Raw genomic sequence first — 11,438 nt, 5'->3', positions numbered from 1 at the left:
TCACCAACCAGTATTATGAGATCCCTCCAAAGACATTCAAAGACCAATTGGTAAAAAACTGGGGAAGACATTTATAAATAACTAAGACACATGACACATGCTTTCAAGTGGCTTTGTTGCAGTCCCTTGTATCCACCTAACTGTCTGAAAGCTCCACCTCTTCTCTTATGTCTGCACTGATTCTTGTCTTGTATTATTGAGTGAAAAAAACTCAAAAACAGTTTATGACTTTTATCTGATGTTTTCTGAGTTTTTCCTCTGAATATTATCCCTCTTTCCCCAGCAGCTTAATTTATTTTTTTAAACCTACATTGGCCCTAATATGCCATCATAATAATATGCACATTTTCTTTGCAAATGTACAAAATACTAAGAAATAAGAGACACATAAATCATACTGTCAGACAGTTAACTGTAATAAAGCAGAGAGTGGCACAGCTGTGGAACAGATAGGGAACTATTTCCACTGAATAGAAGCTGTTTTCATAGTATTCGGCATAGAAAGCAACCTGTAATTTCCAATGATGGAGTTTGAATCCAAACTACAAAACTGATGCTAGGCAAAGCATCACTGTATGTTTTCAGACTGATTGGCTGTTAACATTCACATCATCATGCACATTCATTTAGACAGGAAGCGCAATTTAATGAGTGAAGAATGCACTCAGGCTTTGGACTGCCTTTATTTAGTTCCTACCTTATTGTTAGTCCCATCTTTTGATAAAGATCCTGTCCCAACACCTGTCAATCTTCATGAACTTTCATCCATCCCATGGTTTAGTTAAAGGGTCACACGTTTCCAAGTCTATCTTAATACCAAGTCTATCTTAATACAACACTCACACGTCTGTATGTACATTTAAAGGTTTTTCTTCCATGCTGTTACGACTGTGGTCATAATTTGTAAACTTTGGGATATGTACAGTGTTTATTGATTCCTGTCCTGTTTCTTATGTAAATAAGTCTGTCCCATAACGTCATTATGATTGGTGGCTTATGTCTCTGCTCGGTGGGGGATTGGTGGCTGCGGTTCCAGCTGGTGGGGGATGATTGGCTGCTCCTGTAGGCAAAAAGCAGAGAAGATGGCAGCGGCTGGCTGGGGCATCTTGGCATCTTCCTCCTCTCCCAACAGGCCACTGTTTGATCTTGTGTAATAGTCCAAGTTGTGTTTATGTGGCTCCTTGGGACTTGGGGAAGATGGGGGTAGTTTCATGTTACGTCTAGGCCTCTAGACTGAGCGTAACACTTGCAATCATCCCTCCTGTCCATACTGGATACAAAGAGATCCCTTCCTAAAGCGTTCTTCAAAACTTAGTCTTCAGTATGGAATTTCCTCTTTGTGCTTCAAAAGAAAACAGACATTGCAGAGGGACGGCTAATGAGTGTCTACACAAGAGGCATTTCAGTCATCTGTCTCACTTCTGAAGGAACAGATAACTATTTTTGTCAGAATGTCAACATGATTATAGTGCTTTCTATCTGCTTTCTGCCTTTGTCATATACTAACTCTCTTGTCATTTCAGATCCTGCTACCACTCCCTCCTGACGGTGGAGTTTGGATCAATCAGGGCTATATTAACTTGGTCACAGTTAAGTACAACAATAGCTGGAATAAAGTTACATACAAATGTTTTCTGAACTCACCAGGTAGTTCAACCTCCTCGCTTTCTTTTTTTCTCCCAGCAGTGTCCAGTTTTGTCCGGTTTTTATATAAATATGAAGTAGTAGTCCAACAGAGCTCTGCGTGCCAAACGGCGATAACAACACTGGAACCGAACGCTCGCTTCGCTTTTGGTCTGAAAGCACCTTTACTAGCCTGCCTGTTCCTTACCTCTGCCTGTTTCAGACCCACAGTAAAATGGAACTTTGCTCTGTGCTGCTGCACTGCTTACATGTAGCTTCCACTATCAGGCTGCTAAAATGTAGAATGTGTAATTCCTCTCCACATGCTCCAAACAAATAGAAAGCAGCATTTTACCTCCTCCTCCCCGTCAGCCGGGCTACTCTCTAAGCAATTCTTGTCAAGGTTTGTCTTGTGTGCAGGCAGGAACAGGTTTTAGGACCCAAACACAGGACACAGAGGCAGGACAGGTACAGTTTCCGAGTATTTATTAAAGTCCAGAACTCAACAAAACTAAAACAAAACAGCAGAAACAGGCAGGCAATAAAGCAAGCAAGACACACAGCAGTGGATGAACATACCTACATACAGCGAACCAGCAAAAGCTACACAGAAGCAACAAACATTTAAGCACTGGCTAATGAGGAGGGCAGGAGCACAAACAGGTGATACCAATAATGACAGCAGAGAGACAGACAGGCAGGGTGATGAACTGTCAGAAACAGACAGATACTAACAGATGCAAAATACAAGACCACAGACTATATAACAGATACCTAACTGATAAATGAATAAACTCAGAGAACTAAACTGAACAGATGACAGGACAAACATGCAGATACAAAATCAAACACTCAGAATCAAAACCCAAAAACACAGCACTCAGGACAGGATCGTTTTCAATTCTGCTCTTCTGCTTTTCAAATCATACATAACGTTAGAGCTTATCTTTATAATAACTTCATAAAATAAGCTTTTTATGTCTTCCTGGATAGCTTCTCCTTCAACAGCAAAGTTAAAGGACCATCGCCTTGTGTGATGATCTGAAGGGAAGGGGCTTCTCTCCCACCTTCTCTGTGTGTCCTCTGCTCATTCTGTTAAGACACAACTGACAAATATGTGGAATAAGTACGTCATTTAAATAAAAACAATCTCAAACAGCAGTGATACTATTTCTAACAGTTATAGTTAAAGTGCAGACTTATATCAGAATCAATCATGTATATCATATGTATAATTTATATCATTCATAGTATGCTTCGCTCACAGCTGTACCTAAACTGGCTCACACCATTTGAACAGCCCAAACATGACTTCTGAAGGGAAGTGGCCAGGGCTTCGCTGCGCTTACCCCTCCCGCGTGTCCCCAGACAATAACAGTTCCACACCCAGTCTGCCCAGTCAGACAGGGAAGATCAAGTGGTGGCAGGACACAAAAAAGTAGAGGTAATGGAGGAAGAGCAGCTGGTGGAGCAGCATTGATTGATAAGCCCCCAAGGGCAGCTCTACTTCAATGTCCACTCATGTTTGACTGAGGGCAGACTGAATGCTACAGTGACTCGCTATCACATCTCGAAGCACAAGTTTTACAAGACAGGATGGGCTAGAGCTAGTATAACATGCTACACAGGTAAAACTATTACTTCAAACACCAGTTACAACCTTCTACTAAGAAAAAATCTTTAAACATCCAAAGATATTCACAATTAAAAAACAAGAAAAAAGTCAATCAAGCCAACAAAAAATAGTTTTTTTTGTCAAAGACAGAAACAGTCAATGTTTTACAAAATGTAAAATGAAAAAAATATTGCTAGTGGCAGTGTTATTATACTCGATCACCCAACCCATAATTTCTCAAATATTCGATAGCAAATCATTTGATACTGCCAAAGGTGAAATATACCTGCTACATGTCAGCGCTGATGGAGCTATATATTTTTATATATTTATTTATGTCGACTGTATGTTTGTCTACGTTTGGCACCTTATCACCACAGCAAATTCCTCATATGTGTAAAACACTACTTGGCAATAAAGCTCCTTCTGATTCTGTCCAAAGTTTCAGACAGCCGTGCTTTTTTCGTTTGGCTGGAAAAGCAGGGGGCATGTGTTATATGCTTAAATGTCATCCCCACAGATCATACAACCTGAGTATACTGAATACTTTCTTGGGCAAGAAAGACAACCAGGGTCATCCAGTTTTAGGTACATTACAATTAAACTCGTGGAACATTTCTCCCAAAATAGAGATTATAATATGTTATAAAACAAATCTCTTCCATTTCTAGCCACAAAAACAATCAGAGAAGAGCTTGGAGCTTTGCTAATGATGGAAGGATTTGGAGGCTTTTAGCAGAATTGCAGTGGCTCAAGGTCATGAAGAGCAGGAAGAGCTTCAGTTTGCTCCAGTGGTCTTCACCATCCTCAATTCAGGTCAGATCCAAACTGACGGGCATTAAGTCACCAAAAACCTGCCAGTCTGCACTCAGATGGTGATGAGACATACAACACTTAGTGGAAAATCAGTTGAATTCTGAACCTTTCATTACAAAAAGTGGAATCCTGGAGGCTGTATTAACTGTTGCAAACAAAGTGTTTCAGCAAAGACTGAACATAAACACAGTGAGTGTGTGATTACAGCCAATCACCAAGAGAGAAACGTTAGATTTTACTTTCATTATTAGGTTATCATGAAGACTGTCAGCAGCATAGGGTTATAGAATCTGTACTCAAAAAGACATGTAAAACAAGATGTTTTATGAAGTGGTTTTATTGCTAATTGTGTGCTTTACTATTTCTTGGTGAGAAGCAGCTGGGTGTAGTGACTTTATAGCACCGCTGCATGTTATTTTATATATATATATTTTGTAGGGCAGGACCCCCAGACTCCCCATTTATATATTTCAGCATTGAATATTTCATCAAAATAGTGTTGAAATATCTTCTTGGCTTGTCCTCTTGAACCAAATATCGTGCATGTGAGCTAAGTGTATCATCACACCCCTTATCTGAACCCCTATGTCCCCACCACTTTTCAACACAGTGACGTCCTTGATTTATTTTATGTTATTGGTACAGACACACTCCAAAAAGCTATAGTTTATTAAATATGAATGTGAATATTAAATTAAAATGTTTTACAAAATCCATGGAAAATTTTCTCAGGTTTAAAATTCATACAGATTTCCATTATACAGCCGTAAAGTTGGCTTTAAATTTAATCCTAGGTTCTATTAAAAAGGTCTTAAAAGTCATCTCAGGGCACTTTTCTTAAAGAGCAGGTCTAGACCTCTGCCAGTGTATGAATGTGAGTGAATGGTGAATGCAGATGTAGTGTAAAAGCGCTTTGAGTGGTCGAAAAGACTAAAAAGGCGCTATACAAATACAGAGCATTTACATTTACATGCCTGGAAACCTCAGGGTGATGGTAGGCAACTGTAAGGTCTCTACTCCAAGAAACAGTCCACCACAATTTGTCGTTTTTACACACTGGGCCTTTCTCATTTCCCAAATTTCTGCCTCCTCAACTCCTTGCGGCACATCTTAGTCCCTCCCATCCAAGATGTGAGCTCGAGGAGGAGACGCGAGGAGAGAGGAGTCAGGAAACAGGCATTTAATGAAATCAGATGTCCCTTCCTCTGAGTCGTCATTTTAAAGCAACGTCAATTAAATATGACGTGTTGCACAGCTGCATCATCTGTCCACTGTTTGAGCTGTGATCTCTGTCAGATGAGCAGACCAGCTTTTGGCACTAAAGGCTACAGATCATTTCCTCACAATCCAGAAACATGTCTGTTAACATTATAACATGTTGTTACGTTCCTCCGGATGGTAAGTCTGGTAGGGTCGTAACACATGTACTAACATCTCGAGGTTCCAATAAACATTATAGCATCTGTTGAAAACAGTCACAGGTTACAGCAGCCTGATCATTCACTAGGCTACACAGTACTACTTTTTTTGCGGTGCGCCTTTTGCCTGAAAACAGGAGATCATTTCAGCCCTCAGCCTGATGAGGTGAGAGTTTCATCATCAGTACCTTTACAAAATGACACAGTAACATTAATCTCATTTAGCCCCAATTAAAACTGTCACCACAGGACTCTACTGTTGGAATGACACGTGCAGACTACATGAGCACTATTATTATAACAAGAAACACAGCAGATCAGGTCTGAATGTTCTGGTTGATATTACAGCCTAATAATTTGACTTCAGCAGCTGAGTGCACTGTTTTGTCACGGTTATAGCAGCTGAATTGGTGGGATGTGCGGATCAGCTTGGATATTAATGGAACTCATATAGGCCTAAACGCATAAATCATCCACCCACCCCCACCAACTAATTATTTTATCAGATTTAGAGACCACACCCACATGGGCATTTTACCCACCTCCACCGTCACTGTAGCTTTCCAGGTGATTCTTTATTGTGTTATATTGATGGATGAGTGTTTTCTTTAACGATTTACTTTGATGATTATAGAGGCTGCTGTCAGTCATTTGAACATTTCCATCTGTGTCACAATAATGTCACAGCAAATATGTCAAATATAGCAAACTGCAGTAATAAACTGCAGTAATAAACTTGACAGGAAAAACAGAGGAAACAGAATTAAACTTTCAGCCTCTTTAATCCATGTTTAGACTGATGAAGCTCAGCATTGATCAGGAGGACAGCTGATTTACTCCAAACAGTTTCACTGTATGAACCTGAACTGTGAGAATTTTGGATGTGTAGAAGAACACAAAACATGAATTAACATTAGATCTTGACCGATCCTGTCGGGAGATTTTTAATTATTAATTTATGTTGCTGTGGCTCGTGCTTAAACGCGCACAGTGTCTCAGGAGAGAGTCTCAATCCTACTACATCCACACATCACATTCAACAATAACAACATCAGTGATATCAAGTGAAATGACATTATTATTTTTAGGCTTAACTAATACAACTTATGAATACAACATAAACACTGCAGAGTCCTGTCCGGCTATGGGTTGGTCCAGCTGCGTGTCACGCCTCTTTTAAACATCAGAGCGGCTGAAGACTTCCACAAAAGATACACCGATGTATCCTCGCTTATAGCTCCTCCAGCAAGCCTCCTTGATCCTCGATCCTCGATGTGCATTTTAGGAATTGAGATATCCTTCAAGATGGCGCACTGAGATCGATTTCTGGGTCACAGGCTCGAGGAAGCAAGGAGGCACAAATTTGGGAAATGAGAAAAGCCCACTTTGTGCTGATACAAAAACAAGCAAACAATGTTTTTATTGGTGATCTTTAGAGATTGTGTTAAGTGTATTTTTTTTTACTTTGGACAGAGCTAGGCTAGCAGTTATCTTTGCTTCCGGTCTTCATGCTAAGTTATGCTATGCTATTTGTTATGCCAAATACTGTAGGTCAAGTACCCATTCCTTCCTGCATCAGAACACCCTCTCTGCCTAGTTGAACCCATTTTTCAAATTGTACAGCTCCTCAGACGCTGCAGCCCTTCACATTTTTTGTTCACAGACATTTCCTTGAGAGCAGATTTATTGCCCCACTTAATTAAAATGGCTGCAGCTCTTCTACCTGCTGCCCCATAAACACTATCTGAAATGTGATGGATGGGACATCAGAACGTGACTATGAGGCCGCAAACAAAACATCTCCACCGTAAATCTCTGAAACGGTGATATGGAGACATCAGCCTCTGGCGTACACACATCACGTGGTTGATCTGCATTGATGAACGGGGTGTATATAAGGCCGAGTGTATAACACACAGGGCAGATTTACTGCAGGGAAACAGATATAGTTTTTCAGCCACTACGTTAATCTCATTTTGCAGAGCATACATGATTTTAATCTCCCTTTGTAAATAGCATGTGAGTCTTTAATTCATCTTCGACACTCTAGTTGGATGGAAACATCAAATCTACCTGAAGCTCGGGTAGTAATGTGGCTTTCCTTTGTAATGTGAACAGATCCCCACTGACAAAGTATGCTATGTACCCTCATTGGGCCTGGATAACTCTAACTTTATATCCACTAAAAATAAAAAAAATAGGTCACAGAATTTCTTTCTCAATCTCTAAATGTACCACACTCAGCAGACAGGGAGACGAAGTGTTTCTTCAGTATTAACCATGCATGCTGTTTAACAAAGGGTGTAGCATGACATCAATCCTGCGCCTATGGTATCACACTCATATTAGGGCTCAGAAAATAGGTCACAGTTTTTATTAGATTTGTTTTAAAACCTGGAGTTTGGGGTTCTGCTCACAACCACCTTTGTCTGTTAGTAAAGCCTAAAAGTCCTGATTAGGGGAACATGGTAGAGCTGTGAGGAGGCGGACTTAGAGGCGGCAATATGGCTGAGTGTGTGATATGCGGAGTAAGCAGGAGGGGCTTTTCGTCTGATTGTTCGATTGTTTTCCACAAGAAAAAAAGCAATAGTTTTTCCTTCTACCATTCTTTCTTTGATTTCCATCCACAGAAACAGAGAAATGCTGCCATTAGTGGAGTGTGGAGGGGATATATGCGGAGGACTGATGCCTTGGGAGAATTTAAATAGCAGTGTTTTCTTTTTTATGTTCTTATTTGCTCCAGAAGCCCTTCTTCCCACTTCATCACCATGCAGCCTGTCGCCTTCATCTGTTTGACAATCAGCCACCTGCCCGCTGGCTCCGACACAGTTAGACTCCAACCAGAACAAAATGTATGTGGACAGATTCAAGGAGAGCGCACGGTTCGCTGGCGATGACGGCAGAAATATGGGGAGCTGCAGGAAAACACAAGAACATCGGGTTTCTGTCACAGCTTTTAAATCACGGGCAAGACTGAAGAACATTTTTAAAATTCAGCACATTGCATTGCCATATTACACACAGGGACAGAATAAAAAGACAGTGAGGAATGCGGATGCAGGCCTGTCCATCTGTAAACAGGAAACACAACAGTAAAAACAATGTTGATTCTTTTGTTATATTTCCACTGCTCAATCAGTCAATCAGAAACAAATCATTCCTGCTTTTCTTCTGCTGACATGAATATGGCAATCAATTTTCACTGATGAGCCTTTTAGGAAAATGTCCTTTAAATGCAATTCTGGAGAATTCCGGACATCAAATACCGTGATATAGAGTGAATGACACAGCAAGTAATGTAAATAACGTTAACTAAGTTGTGGGTAAGCAAACTAACAACAGTTGCTGCTGCGAAGCTAACATGCAGAGAGGACGGTCCCAGAGCCAGCTCTCCTGCTGCTATAGCTAATATCACAACAACAGCATGTCTTGGTGAACTAGAAATGTAAGCTGAATGTTCGTGGGCACGTCATTTACAGGTTTTTTTACAACTGCTGCACACAATTTCCAAAAATATACAATCATTTATAAAAACCCAATTTTGTCAACGTGTGGCACACACACGGTTCAAAAGATCTAATTCTGTTTGAACCAGTTAAACATTGCTATGCTCAATCTAAAACATATTTAAAATTCTTACTTTTCAAATGAAATAGTCTGGATTTGACTTTTCAGAGATACAGTAGTGTTAGATTATTGGATATGTTGACCAAACACAGCACTGCATACTGATATGTATTTATTTTCAGCAAAACCAATTGTGGAACACATGAAGTGCAGTACTGTGCAGTACAAAAAACAAAAACAACTAATCTCTTTGCCTGGCTGGATCTGGCACTTCGTCCACATCACAGGCTCTTGCAAGACAGCGAGGGAAGTATCGTCTTGAATGGCGGATCCACGCTTGCACAGATACTACATCTGTTTGGCATCCTCCATAGCTTGAATGTGGGGCATCCTGATAATGCTGGAGGTCACGAACCTTCCACTGCCATGCGAAAAAAAAAAAAACCCTCCTCAATAGGGTTAAGGAAGGGAGAGTATGGTGGGAGGTATTGGAGTATTTACAGTTGATGCTGATGAAACCAGTTTTGGACCAGAGCAGATTGGTGGAAAGATACATTGTCCCAGATGATAATGTATCTCATCTGCTCTGCATCCATTTGGTTTTCAGCTGTGATGATGTTGTGTAGTCCATATGGGGGCCATGTTGTAAGGACCCAATGTGGCATGGTGGTGGAGGACCCCATTCTGGGAGATGGCAGCACACATGGTGATGTAATCCCCACGCGGGTCCGGCACATTGAGGATAGCTCTGTCATAATACAAGAACTTAAGGACTCAAAGGCAGACTCAGAACAGTTTGAAGGGGTAACAAAGGGTTTTACTGAAAAGTGCAACGGAAGACTGGGTGGTAGGTTCCAACAGGGCAGAATGGAGAACACGGAGGAGGGGAGTTTGTCCAGGCAAGATGTGAGCAGAGTGGGATGTGGCGTTCAGCAGAGTTCCCGGAGGTAGTGTGATCCTGGGCACAGAGAAAAACAGGTTAGTCCAGGGAGACACAGAAATTACAAGGAATCTTACTGGAGTAGACCGTTGGCCTTGAGGCATGTACCACATGTGGTACAGTGACGATCTGGCAAAGAATGTGAGGAGGACTGGGGTTGAAATACTGCAGGAGCTTGATTAGTGGAATGAGGACCAGGTGCGCCGCTGGAGCCAGAGAGTGTAGCCACGCCCAGACAAACACAGACAGGGAGGACAGACAGAAAACACAGGGAAGGGGGGAACAAAAGAACACAAGGTAGTGGGAAGATTCTGCAGTACCACAACAAATGTTTTACTCTCCAAATTTGGTTCAAATGGCACTTTGTAGAGTTGGTTCATCTGTATGTGATGTTTTTAAGGATTTGCCCCCGTGTTGATAAGGAGACCTGACATTATTGAACACTGTTGTCATTGAGGATGTTTGTTTGAATTTCCCTGAGGCGTATTGCATTATTGGCCAAAACCATGTTTATGATAGCTCTCTCTTGTCCTTCAGAGAATATTCGGCCTCTTCCTCCTTGATGTGGTCGACCCTCAATCCTATAGACCAAGCAATACACATATAAAAGTACCATAGAGTACTGGTGTACTGCGTATTGTAGGCTATATACTGTATTGATTGATTATACTGTAATGTACTATAGACACTAAAGATGAGTTGTACTTCACCTGTTCTCTTGTCAAAATGTCCGTATTACTGTTGCAACAGTGTATCTGCTCAGGTTGGGCTGAACTCTCTGAAGGTCAACCCATGGTTTACAACATGGTCAATCAATGTTGCTCTTATATCATTTGATAGCTTCTTCTTTGTCCATGTTCTTTAGGTCTCCCTCATCCTCTCTCTACCCCTCTTCCTCCACATGCACCCCCTCTCATCCTCCCTCTTCCTCTTCCTGCTCTTAACCCGAATTAGTTGACTTTACTCGCAAATCGCGTGGAAACCTGTTGCCTTATACCACTTTAGTTTTTACACAGGCTGAAATTAAACATGTTGAGTTGTATTAACATGGAACCCTAACTTTTTACACAGGATGAAACTAAACATGTTGAGTTGTATTAACATGGAACCTTAAGTTTAGTATTTATATTTGTTAGTAGTGTGTTCTCAAAATCATTAGATAAAACTAGCTATTATGACTTGTTATTGCTACTCATCATTTAACACAATTACTGTATTTTCCTCTAAATTAATTAGCTTTTGATTTTTAAAACAAAAATATGTTATAAAACATTTTCAATTAAATTGGATGGATGGAAAAAAAGAAACACCTCTTAATGCTTCCATGCATTTTATTTTATTTTTAAATGGCAAAACACAGCCAAACATCAGGTAAACATCAACAATCAAAACATCAACAATCAAAACATCAATTATCCAATCTAAAATGATTAATCTTAAAAAGGTCATTTCAAATCAC

The 11,438-nt window shown here is 40.5% G+C and overlaps 1 long non-coding RNA gene across 1 annotated transcript; it reads right to left on the bottom strand.

The window, feature by feature from the left end:
* Positions 1 to 395: 395 nt before the first annotated feature.
* On the bottom strand, positions 396 to 1,677 carry LOC123973101. Its single transcript, XR_006825532.1, has 2 exons — positions 1,645 to 1,677; positions 396 to 1,342 (listed from the first exon to the last, which is right to left on the bottom strand). It is a non-coding gene; the product is annotated as an uncharacterized LOC123973101 (long non-coding RNA).
* Between the last annotated feature and the right edge of the window lie 9,761 nt (positions 1,678 to 11,438).

The sequence above is a fragment of the Micropterus dolomieu genome, linkage group LG06, assembly GCF_021292245.1.
Source record: "Micropterus dolomieu isolate WLL.071019.BEF.003 ecotype Adirondacks linkage group LG06, ASM2129224v1, whole genome shotgun sequence".
In the NCBI taxonomy this organism is placed as follows: domain Eukaryota; kingdom Metazoa; phylum Chordata; class Actinopteri; order Centrarchiformes; family Centrarchidae; genus Micropterus; species Micropterus dolomieu.
The sequence above is the reverse complement of the archived record's forward strand: the minus strand, read 5'-3'. Positions and strand labels throughout refer to the sequence as shown.